Genomic DNA, 13,074 nt, shown 5'->3' with positions numbered 1-13,074 from the left:
TTCCTTTGCAAAGTCTAACTTCTCTTGAGCTAACCTCTGGAACTCAGTTCTCATCTAGAGACCAGGGGCTGGGAAATGTGCAGCACGTGCTTTGTGTCCTCATGAACCTGCCTGACATTTATGGTCACCACAGAGCTCATGTTATGCCTGCTGAGTCTGGAGGGAGAACAGTAGGCACCATCCTCCTTCCCTCTTACCTATGCAAGGAAAGCAGAACAAGTCACCCAACCATTACTGCTGCCTTAGCCTGGGACTCAGCTTTGTGGTTCACTGGTGGGACTTGGTGCCAGGCCAGGGCTTGACTGCTGGAGGTGCCTGGTTTCTGCACAGGGTGGAGGGCTTGCGTGTGGCGGCGGAAGCAGGATTGGTGCCCAAATACACAAGGGGCTGAGACTCTTCAGAAACTTGGCTTCCCCAGACAGCTTGTGGGTCAGCACGAGCCAGCTTCTACAGTGAAGGGAAACGTGGGAGGAAAGGTGGGGAGAAGGCAGCATTTTTGTGAGCCCATTGCTAAGGTGACTGCATAGTCAAGCCAGTAGCTCCAAGCACTAGTCACTAGATTGCAGGATTACAGCTGAAAACCAGGTAGACACCTCTGAGCCGCACACAACCTGGTAATGCGGAGTTGGGTACAGGCTGTATCAGCACGAACGAGTTTTTCAGGTTTGCAGCTGAGTCTGCCTGCCTGATTCACCAACACACTGGGAGCAGCAAGGAGAGGACAGGTGCCTCCCCCCCAGCAAATAGCCACAGCTGTAGCTTTTGCAGGCGTTGTGGCAGACCAGGGTGCAGCTGCTTGCAGAGATGAGGACCTGTGCCATTTTCATTTTGAGAGCATTCCGCATGCTGACAGTAAGTGTCCTCCCAGGACTGAACTGTAGCCATCATTGGGAGCCATCCCATCTGCAGTGATAAGGCAGGCATTTCCTTTCGCAAGCCAAGAGCTAGTTGTCATTTATTTATGGGTGGCTTCTGTTCACTCAGCGCTGTATTGCTGGTAATCAGATGACATCTATTAAAGCAACTGGACCCTTGTGATTTTTTTAAAAAAAAAAGTTTCTTTCTGCCTTTACCTGTCACCTGTCCCATGTGACAAGGCATGTCCTGGACAGGCTGGGACAGCAACAAAGATCAGCTGTTTTCACAGGAAGCTTTGACCATCTACATTTCCTGAAAAACTAAAATTATTTTGGAAATTAAGGACTACGAAAGAATTTTTGTTTCTGCTTCCAAAAAAATAAAGCCTGTGTTTATATGCAGTGAGGAAACCAGATTCCTTTACCAACAGTGGGGGGATATGTATTTCCGTTGGAAGAAACTACAGTGTAGAGATACTGGCAGATACATCACTGCCCATTTCTAGGCTGCCAGGAAGCAGAGCATGGTGTTTCCAGCATAGGAAAAGCTGCTTCCCAGGATTTCTGTGGACAACTCCCAGTCCAAGCTGCAGCCCTGCTGACTTGACAGCAGAGGGGTATTCAAGATGGGGAGCTGTGGTGTCACACTCAAAGGGGCAGAGCTAAGGCCGAATAAATATTCAGACTCCCCTGTGCCTGGTTTAGCAACTGACTCTTGCTTTGAAGGGAGTTCTCTGAAATACTTACAGGATCCCCCAGAGGGGTCCCTCCAGGTAAGAGCTGCCAAATGCCAGGGTTCAAAATGCCTGAACCCCTTGGTCGGGGAAAATACACTGTGTCCCAATTCATTGTCAAGCAGTTCCTCTTTTTTTAAACGTTATTTTGAATAGGGTTCAGTGACTCCTGCAGTGTCTCATATGCTAAGTGCTCAAATGCCAACATGAACCAGAGAGGTGAGAATAGCTTTTGCACTCCTAAGACAGTTTCTGTGAGTCTGCTGAGGAACCACTGTGTCTCACAGCACTGCCATTTGTCTTTATCTCATCTTCTCACCACCTTATATTTCCAAGAAAAACAAAACAAAACAAAACCAAACCAAAGAAAGCCTGTGATGTGGTCACAAGCGGGAAATTGTCCATATCATCAGTAATGTTGCATTTGGGTTGCCAGAGTTGAGGGAACAATGTTCCCACATCCCAGGGTACACGCAGGGAGCACTCTCCATTCAGGAGCTGTGGTTCACATACTTCTGTGCATTGTAACAGAGGTGCTTAAGGAAGGACGGGTGGTTACCCTGGAGGTCAGTTTCCTAAATGAATATCCAGCACTTCTGAGATCCTGTGGTAGCAAAAGCTGCAGGTAACTAGTTACCAATGCATATTTCAGGGCAGGTTTCTCTTTTTCTGCAGCTATAATGCCTGAGGATGCACAGGGAGCCTTCGCGTCTCCCTCCCTCCCAACTGCTGTTTGCTAATCAGCTCTCCATTGCAGGTGTACCCAGGATGGGACAGTGTCATGTAGGGTACTGTCTTCCTACCTCAAGATCAGGCCAGGAACCTCTGTGATTTTTATTTCTGTGCAAATAACTCCTACCCAGAAGCCTACTGAAAAGAGGGAGAAACAAAGCCTCTTTATTCTCGTCAGCAGAAAGGAGATTTTGTAAGCTACTAGGTAACAGGTGTGAGAGGGTGGTGAGGAGTTACTGCCTTCATAAGATTTCTTTTTTAACAGATGTTTGGCTTGTAGTGTTACTTGGAACAACAGAACATGAGCATTAGCTCTGCTCCCTGGTGTTCCTGGTGATTAATCCATACGGGGATCCAGAGCTGAGTTAAAGACTTGTCTAACAGCTTTAAGCTTTTCTTATGTGATGAACAGGAATTACAAGGCAGTTCATCTTAGGGACTATTATGCTCTCAGTACAGCTCTAGGCTATTTGAGACCTGCAAACAGGCCCCCACAGAACTCACCAGAATATCAACTGGCCATAGTGCTTAATGGGAGCTTGGAAGAAAGCTGCGGAGTTGAAGAGGAGTGAGCCTCTTGCAGGTATGTTTGTCGATCTGTGCTATCCAGCTCTCCACTGTTCTCATTTAGAGAATCACTTCCCAAGAAGAAGCTGGTTGCGTTTGATGGATGCAGCAGCTTCCCACACTTCAAGCACCACCTTGGACGCTGTGTTTGTGCCTCCTTCCCTGCCATTCTACAACAGCATTTTAGGCATGTGGTGAGAAACATGCTGCCCTGGGTTAGCCAAAGGAAATAGTCTCCTGCTTGGCTGTAAAGCAAATCTGAGTGCCAGGGTCAAACACTCTCATCAAGCAGGGTGGAGAAGGAAGCGGTGGGTTTCCCAGAGGTTTTTGCTCCACCACCCTGGGGAAAAACCCTCTAGGAGGAACCAGTTCCCAGCAGTAGAGGAGCAGGGTCACATGCACCTCAGAGAGAAATGCCACTCTGCAGTGTTAATTAGTGTAATACTCACAAATGATCCCCTACCCTCTTCCCCACCTGAGCTGGATTGAGATGCAGCTCATGGAGGAAGGGTACACAGCTCCCACAGCTCTTACCCAGTGGCTGGTGGTGGAACACTAGAAGCTTGACCAGATGGGAGAGGCCCCTTTTCCTAACTCTGAGAGCATTTGGAAGAGAACTGACACCCAGACCTGGGAGGTTTTCTTCAGAAGAATTTCTTAGTGCTGAATTCGGTTACTTTGCTTTCCCAGCAACACCCCTGTGGGCTGCCCTGATGTTACGACCTGGTCGCAACTAATTCATAAATCCCTTGGAGTAAATTAAGGTGAAACGACACCAAACAACTGGTATGAAATTAAGAACAATTTATTAATACAGGGAAAGTGGCATGGTTGTAAGTGTCTTGGGTTTCTAAAGGCATTGAGAAAAGAGAGAAAAGGAAAAAGAAAAAGAGGATAGAGACTAATGAAACAGTTGGGGTCCCCAGAGCAAGGGATGTTGAAAATACCTTAGACACTTGATTAACATAGATATACAAAACAAAGGGAAGCTTTTACAATTTGAAGAGTGGTAATGGCTGTAAGATAAGGAGGCTCCAGGATGGTCTCACTTCAGATGGCTGGGCGATGCATGAGATAAGGGAATTGCAACAGCTACCTCGAAGGATGAGGCCTACGTGATCCTCAGACTGAGTTTGCGCAGAAGCAGGGGTCAATCAGCGAACACAGTGAGGAAGACTACCGGCCTTCATCTGAAGACCCCCGACGACCACCAGGGAAAACAACTGCGCATGCGAACAGACATTTGCATATGTCATGGCTATGTAAATGACTTCTCGGAAATCCTATGACTATGTATAACGTTATGGTATATATTCTCTGAAAATTTGCCAAACTGGCGGAGCACTCATGGTGGATAATCCCCAGTGCTGCCCAGCGCTGCAATAAAGAATGCCTGCTTAATAACACATTCTGGTGTTATTGAGTTTTCTTTCGGACTCCTTACTCATCCGCACCTAGCTTCCCGCTTTGGTGAGGAAAGTTAGAAAGCAAGGGGGTTTGGAGATCTCCGATTTTTGTATCACTATGAGAGAGGAAAAGAGAGATCACCACCCTTGGATCCAGCGATGTAAATTGTCTGTAGAGTTGATAAATTGCTTGTAGATTTGCTCCTCCGGTAAATCCCTTGCAGGATCAGTCCTCAGATGGTGGGCGGGAGCACGCACCAGCAACCCAAGCAAGAAGGTCTAAATACTTTAGGTCATTTGCATGCGAGATAGAAGAGGGTGGTAACATCCCTCTTGTCTCTCCCCTCTGCTCGCTTGTCATGCTAATTGGGATGCCTGCGCTTTGTAGTCTTAGATTGTTCTCGAAATGAGTCAGTGGTCCCCCAAGGGGTGTCTGGTGGTCGTGATCGCCCCTAGTTCTTGTGTCCACTGTATGACCCCGCTCTGCACAAGCATGGTTGATGCCTTGCAAAGTTGTTGCACATGTAGGCTGGCCCCAAGGAAGAGATACCTGCAGCCAGAGTTGTAAATCACAACAATTAAGGCACAGCAGGGGTATTGTTCTGTTCCCAAGGCCCTTATCTCTTGCCAGACTTCCAGGCCTCTGTAGCACCCATCCCCTCCTCCAGCCAGAGTTGTCAAAGAAATTGTTTAAGGCATACAAACTCTGTCCTTAACACCTGACAAATGACCCCCCTGGGGCAGTTTGCAATGTGGGAGGGAGCTGTTGCCCACCCATAGTGCAAGGCCAGCATCCAGGACTCACAGCAGCAGGGCAATACCTCAGTTCCAGTCCCAGTCGCAGCTCCAGGGTGGCACATTGTCCAAGGAGGGGAGGGTGGAGCTGAAGCCCACCTGGGATGCTCCCACCTCCATCCAACTGGGAGAATACATAAGGGAGGAGGTGCTGTGCTGCCTCCAAAGGAGTCTCCCAAGATGAACTGGGGACATCAGGGTACTACAGGAGCTTCAATTAAAAATCAGTCACAAGGCAGCTGAGTCATGTCTGTTTCTCACCCTCCCTTGTCCTTCGTGACCTCCCTGCAAGGCATTGGCAGGAATGACTTGGGTGGCTGTTCTCTGCATCTCCTCTCTCCCTGCTGTGATGAAGAGGAGTGGAGGAGTACTGATAACCCATGGACGGTACTGGGACATGGCCCTACAAGAGACTCTCCCAGCTCTTCAGGACAGAGTGTGATTGTCTTCATTTAGCCCACACCCAGGGCTAAACAATTTTTCTCTCACCCAGTGTCCCTTTCCCAACCAAGGAAGGAAATTGGGAAAAAGAGGGAGACTCATGGGTTAAAATTAAACAGATTTAATAAAATAAAGACACCAATATAAATGCTAACACAAAATACACAAAAGTATACTTAGCTACAGGGTTGCAGCAGGTTGTCCAGGAATAGCAATCGTCAGCAATGAGGAAAAAAGGGAGGCCAGAAGAGAGGAGAGCAAAACCAGCCCCACCTCTCCCCAGCCAGCCCTCCCTTTTATAGTGAACTTGATGTTAATGATATAGAATACATCCGTGGGCCAGCCTGGGTCAATAGCCCTGCATTTAACTGCTAGTGGCCCTGATCACCATGGCTGGCCACAAACTGAAACAAAATCCCAATGAAATGAGGACAGGGATGGAGGAAGAAGATGGAAATTTCCAGGTCACCATGACGGCTGGCTGGGTTTTACAGACCATTCAGAGATGTAAGGAGTGGCTGAACTTCACAGGGAGGGGAGCTTTGGGGACCTTCAGGGAAAAGACTGTTGCCAGGCCAGCAGTTACCCAGGAACTGCATCAGTAATACCATAGAGCACAGAAATTGTATGGATAACCATATCAGAAATACCAAACTTGAGTACAGATGTAGCAAAACTGGAACCAGTGGAGAAGCAGTAATGTGGAGGGAGTTGTTTATTTGGGAACAGATTGAGCTGAGAAAGGGAAGGACAAGGGCAGCAAAGAGAAGGATCAACTAACAGGATATGGAGTTATCAAGTATGGAGTCAGGGCTGTCCAAGGACAACTGCTGCGTAGCCCTGCACCTGACCACTAGAGCTTGGGTCAGAAAAATAAACCAAACCCTCTTCCTGATCATAGCACATGTGACTGACTGCAGCCAGGAGGGTGAGGAAGACAGCAGGGAGCACAGGCTGGCTAGCAAGGGAGCACCCAGGACAGATAGATCAAGCATCCCCATGCCCAGACCCATTCCAGACCTGATGGCCTCAACATCTTCCTAAAGGCTAGAAGACTCCTAATGTTATAGTCTTAAATCTCCACTTTTTCTTGTGGACACATCTGCATACGAGTACCTGCGTGCTTCCCACCTCCCTATGCAAGCATAACCCCTTGGCAGCTTCAAATGCATGTGCAGGGAAGCAGGGAGACCTTCACAGTGTAAGACACTCCTCAGAGATCTCTGATTAGGTTGATCATGTCAAATGTTGCAGTGATATAAAACCATTCCACTCAGGTGCAACTTCAAACTGAAACTCTAAAAATGGATTAGAAGAAAAATAGTTGCTGTTATCAAAATCATCAGGAAAGCTGAAACACAGAGAGAAGAGGTCTGCTTGCATTAACCAGGAACAGAAAGAGCAGATGACCAAAAGGAAACCTGGAGTCAAAGCCAGTTGATGAGAGAGGAGACTAATTATAAAGTCTTTCTTGGATCAAAACGCAAACTGAAGTGTGAGCAGCAGTAAGTACTTCTTTAAGTCAACCTTCAGATGTTCCTATTTTCATACACAATTAGCCTCATGAGAGCAGTAAGAGCTGCCTGAAGCCCCCTTAATGTAATCACTGCATGTGGAAAATTTCCTCTTGCATCTTTGTTACAGTTTCTCGCACAACATTTCTCTCTGAATAGGTGATCATTTCAGTCAGAGAGTGGGAGGAAACATCTGGGCCCATCTGGCCCAATTAAAGTGCCTTATTCCAAAAGCATAACCCATCATTTTCTGTTCATCTTGTTGTATTTTCACTTTTGTCTGAAATTGGGACACACTTGGAAACGCTACTTATTTCATGAACCATCTAACATCAGACTTAATACATCTTTTTTTGTTGTTGTTGTTATGCAGAACCCTTACTTTTGATTCTTTTGTCCACTGATACCAACGTAACACTGTTCGGTTTATCTCATTTCACAGCCACTAAAGCCTTCCTAGCAGTAAAACTGGCGATGCGTATGGCAACATGCTCTGCATATCCAACACATCTGGTTGCTAGCAAATTAAGTCTCTATGTGCTCCAGTGTACAGAGAGTGAGCGAGGAGGAGGCAGATCATGCTGTGCAGATGACAGACAGGAGATGCTGTCAGCTGGTTCGCAACACTCAGCTGCGGGATGGGGTTGCATCGCCCCAGGGCTCTGCATCATTTGCAACCCAACAAGCCTTGCACCCAGACATGCAGCAGGACTCCAAAGCACATAAGCAAAACCTGTTCTGTGGCCAAAGCACACTCGGTGCTAGGCACAGACCTAGGCCCAGCTGTCAGGCAGCTCCTCAGGCAGAGGGTGGGAAGCTTTAAAAGGTGCCGAGCCCTGCGGCTCAGAGCTGTCCTCGAACGCGGGGGAGCGGGAGGAGAGCCCATGGGAAGCTCTGGCCCCTTCGCAGTGTCGAGGAAGGACCGGGCTGAACCGCAGAGCCTCTTGCACTGTGGCATTAGGCAGTGATGTGTCTGTTGCAGAAGGGCATGTAGTAGACTTAAGAAGTGCAACTCTGGACCACAAAGAGAACATTGTATCCCACACTTTGTAGCTGCTGTGACAGGAAGAGGAGCAGGGGCAGGGATCACCTCCCTCTCCAGGACATTTGGGACAGGATTTACAGGACACACAGCAATGGGCTGGTTCCTCTGGTCTCCTGCCCAACCATGAGATATGGCAGGGGGAAGCAGCAGGAGCAGGAGACCGTGTGTCTCCAGAGGGCTGGCTGAGGGCACCAATTCCTTTTACTCAGTTCCTTGCCCCATAGCACAAAAGAATACGTTGCCATGACATGAGCCACTGGAGAAGGGCAGATCCCTTCTCCGATGCTAAACTATTAAACCTGCGTTTGCTTGGTTGGCTGTTCCAATGCTTCAGGCTCACACCATCACAGACAGTATATCAGGGAGCTTTCCAGAAACCCCAAGGTCTGATCTGTCCTGGAGCCACAAGATCAAATGCACCAAGACCCTGTTCCAGGGGCCCAGACCACGCAAGGCAGGTGGATCTAGGACAGGGTCCTTGGGGAAGCAGTGTGCAGATTCCCAGGTGTCATATGCCATGTTTCCAAAATGCCTGGCCTGAAGTCAGAGGTCCAAGACCGCCACAGGTACCCAGCATCCCAGAGCCACCCTGCTCCCTGCAGCAGCCCCTGCAAGCCCTAAAGCAAGCTCCTGCAAATAGTCCTCCCTGCAGCGATGCTGAACCAGCTCCTTTGTCAGATTTTGTCTTGAGCCTACAGCAGCAGGAGCAGAGGTGAGGTGCCTAGTGAGGTATTTCTGCCAGTCAGCACACCGCAACCACCACTCTGTGTAGCTGCAGGCTGCTCATGCAGAGCCCCATGGTTCAATTGGCCAGCAGTGAGTCCCACCGCACAGGATGCATATAATCCCAGTGACTACACAAGCCATGACATTGCAAGTAGAGAGGAGGGAAACATCCTCTATATCCCTAGGGCTGAAAGGTCCATATTGGCATATCAGAAAGCAGGAAAGATGCTAAGTGGATATGTTATTTGCTAGAGATCAATTATGAACCATGGTAAACAGCTGATCTCCTACTGAATTCACTTCTTTATTACACAATTTATTAGAAGATTATTCAGACAGATCAGCTGGATCTTACTAACACTTCAATATTTATTCTGCCCTTTAGCAAAAAGCAGAATGCAAAGCTTAAGTTTCTTACTAAATTCTCCTGCTAGGAAGACAGCACATTGCTAATGCCACAGAAACCCCCTCTCTCCTCCACAAAGGCTTACGGCCTCCCACAGACCTACCCCCGGGCCCGGCTTGCGGGGCTCAGACCAGGGAGCACAGCACCCACACATCACCAAGGAGGCACATCTGCCCAAGCCAGGGACACAACTGCACAGGCTGGTCTTCTCTGCGAACACCTGAGTTGTACCTAAATGCTAAGTGGAGGAACAACTGCAGTTATACTTAACGCCAAGGAAACCACTTCAGCTTTCCAAAAATGCCATAGCGAGAAAAACAGAAAAATCACCAGTATTTCAGATGACTCCAACACTGGAGTTGTGGAGAGGCCGGTAAGCAGGTAATTCTGCGAAAACTGCATATCTGAAAACAAGGCTCTGCCTCAGCGCATGTTTGCCAAGACCACGAGGCTGCTTTCTTGTTCATGCTCATTACTCCAAAACTGAACAGCTTGAGCATCGATAACTGGACATGTAAAGTAAGGGCAAACCCCATCTCAGAAACTTCAAACATCTGAATATAGGAAACACACAGGCCTGTAGCACCCATACTAAAGGTAGCAAACCTTAGATTTTTTCAAAGCTATCTAAGTAATCAGAAGTATTGACCTCCCATTGCGAAGTCCATGCTATTGTAGATTCTGTTTGAAAGACTTCAGTCCTCCTAACTCTTGGAAATTCCTTAAAGGCAAAGGTGGGTGTTTGCTCGCCACGAATGTATCACTGGCACACAAGAATTTCTGAAATTTCATGCCTTAAAAGGCCTTGGACTTGCCTTTTCTCACCCAAAAACCGTAGCCTTGCAGCTCATCCATACTCATAACAGACCTCAAGCTTATAACATTAATTCGCTATACTAGATCTCAAGTCTTGTCAGGTCTTGAAGCTATCTTCACTTGATTTCAGCCATCTCTGCAAAATTAGTTAGCACCTGCAACTTACCATAGGATTAGACACATATTGTCTTGCTTGTCCTAGCTGCCACCGCAAAATCATCTACTGGCCAGTGTCTGCTCTTGTCCTGTGGTTTTGAGCTTTTTTTTGTGTGTGTGCTATTGCCTAACTCCTTTAGCATAAGTTTTGTTTAGCTTGTGCAGTTGTGTGGTTCTCCCTTCCCAAGAAATCACGTCATATGCAAAGAAACAGCAAACCTGTGTAATCTTGGTATAATTAACCCTGTGGACCCACAGGAGAGGAGGAAGTACAACCTGTTAGCAAGCATGGGGTTGAAACATACAAAGATCATCCTAAGTGTACCCAAGAACAAGAAAGAAATTGCCCGCTATCAACAGAACATTTCTCCTGGCAAAGGACATGGGATGCAACGAGCAATGCACAGGAACAGCTAAGGCAAGATGTTGACAAAGTAACTAGTGCTAGAAGTAAAGCATTGTACTTTTTAGGGTAAACTTTTTACTCTTTTTTTTTTCTAACATTGGAGGAGACAGCTCGGAAGCAAAGCTGTGCCCACATGTGAGGCCAGGACTCGTCCAGGCTCTTGGGCTCTGAGTGAACACGTGACTTTGGGTTCATAGGAGGACTGGCTGCAGGACTGCTCCTGTGTTGACAGCCCCGGCACTCTCTATAATGCTTTCCTCCTGGCTACGTGCTCTGTCCCCAGGCTCTCTTATACAGGCTTCAGGAAATTTTAGTTCATAAGACTTAAGCATTTTTCTGATAAAAGAGTAGAAGAAAAATGCTTGGTTTTGCTCACGTTGAACTCTAGTGACTTCCTGGGAGAAAGTGCAGGGGGGGTCTGGCAGGAGGACACTGGTGGGAGCAGCAGGTGGATGTGTGCCTTCTGTGCATTGTCCAGTGGGCATCATTAAAAATGATGCAGCTTTTGTCCAATTCAGGAATGCAAAGGTACCCCAGTGTTTTGCAGACCTGAAGCTTAATTTCACATTCCTGGATAAGCGCATGGTCTTTTACCATCTCCTTCCTTGTATGCTTCTGCAGAAACAACAAATACTCGTGCTAGGAAAAGTGCCTTTGGGAAATGCATTTGCATTTCAGTTTCTCTATGGAAAAGAATAAGAAATATTAAATGCCATCACGGATTATAGCAATAGATCTTCCAGCCTATGATAATCTTCCAGCAGATGCTGATCTTCCAGTATCAGGAGTAATCTTCTAATACTATTTGCATACTGCTGAAACTAAAGAACTGCATTTATCATTTCTCAGTTGAAGCAGACACATTACACTTGACAGCAACAGAATTAGAAGTTGAAGCTCATCTAATTTTATTTACCGTACACAAGATGCTTGATCATATTAAAGATGCAGTTTCCAACCATTCCCCCAGGTAAAACTCAAACTTCACTTTTAAGGTCTTGTTGATATCAGCTGCTTGTGAATTGCTGCCACTTAGGCTGAATTTTATACCTTCCTGCATGAGGGTAAATAAATGCAGATAAAATTTTCTTTGAAGCTGCTGGCATCTTTCTTCAGATCGGAAGCTTCCCAGAGCAGAATTTAATTCGGCACCTGAGTTTAAGCATTTAACATGCTGACTAGATGAATTTTGTGGCATTCATGGTGGGGCATAGGAATGCTGGTGAGAGATCAGTCTTTTTTATGAGAGTGCATGTTGAGGATGACACCCCTGAGACTAGCACTTGACTGCAGGCAGGCATCCTTTGCAACCACCCAGGAACAGATGATGGCTCAACAGCCTCACCATGTGTGAAGCAGCCTCAGCTGAACAGTCAGTACAGGCTCATTTACTGGGGGCTCAGAGCAAGTATTGGGACGCTATAGCAGATCGCACTACCAGGAAGCTTTGGCTGCTTGGTCTACTCTTCCTCCTCCCATTGCAGGTGACTGTGTTTGAGAATCTGCACTCTAAATACTTGCGCATCTGTACTGAGGTCACATCTACTTGCCACAGCCTGGGCACGTGCAATGCATAGCCCTGGGATCTACCTACTTACTCCTTAGCCCTTTACTTTCCTATGCTATTTTCAGTGTGTCCCCCTCCCACCTGCCCAGTTCAGAGACTCCTATGGTGCACGTCTCTCTTCCCCTTTTCTCCAGTTCTCAGAAGACAGCAAGGTAGATTACTTGCTCCTGCTTCAAGCAGTGGATCACCCATTGTCACAGGGTGGTAGTTAAAAAGCAGCAGAAGCAGAGCCTGTGGGCTCCTGGAGGGGGAAAGCAGGGAGCAGTGCCCCAGCTTGGAACAGGAGCAGCTGCACAGCATGTTCCCCAGCAGAGCTTGAGGAGATGACCTGGTGCCTCTGACACTCCTCCAGCCCCAGCCCCATAGAAAGCTGTGAGCCCTGCCTCAGGCATCATCAGCTCTGTGAATTCAGACATCCGCAAGCAACCCCTTCTCTGGAGCATTCACATACAAAATACACAAACACGTGCAAAATGATTAGTGTGGCACAGATTTGGTTTAAAAGCCTGTGCGGTACAAGCGTGAAAACTGGGAGGAGTGGCTGACGCACTGGAAGGCTGCGCAGCCATTCAGAGGGACCTAGACAGGCTGGAGAGTTGGGCGGGGAGAAATTTAATGAAATATAACAAGGGCAAGTGTAGAGTCCTGCATCTGGGCAAGAACAACCCCATGTACCAGTACAAGCTGGGGGCAGACCTGTTGGAGAGCAGCGTAGGGGAAAGGGACCTGGGGGTCCTAGTGGACGGCAGGATGACCATGAGCCAGCAATGTGCCCTTGTGGCCAAGAAGGCCAATGGCATCCTGGGGTGTATTAGAAGGGGTGTGGTTAGCAGGTCAAGAGAGGTTCTCCTCCCCCTCTACTCTGCCCTGGTGAGGCCGCATCTGGAATATTGTGTCCAGTTCTGG

The sequence above is a fragment of the Nyctibius grandis genome, chromosome Z (assembly GCF_013368605.1).
Source record: "Nyctibius grandis isolate bNycGra1 chromosome Z, bNycGra1.pri, whole genome shotgun sequence".
Taxonomy (NCBI): domain Eukaryota; kingdom Metazoa; phylum Chordata; class Aves; order Nyctibiiformes; family Nyctibiidae; genus Nyctibius; species Nyctibius grandis.
The sequence above is the reverse complement of the archived record's forward strand: the minus strand, read 5'-3'. Positions refer to the sequence as shown.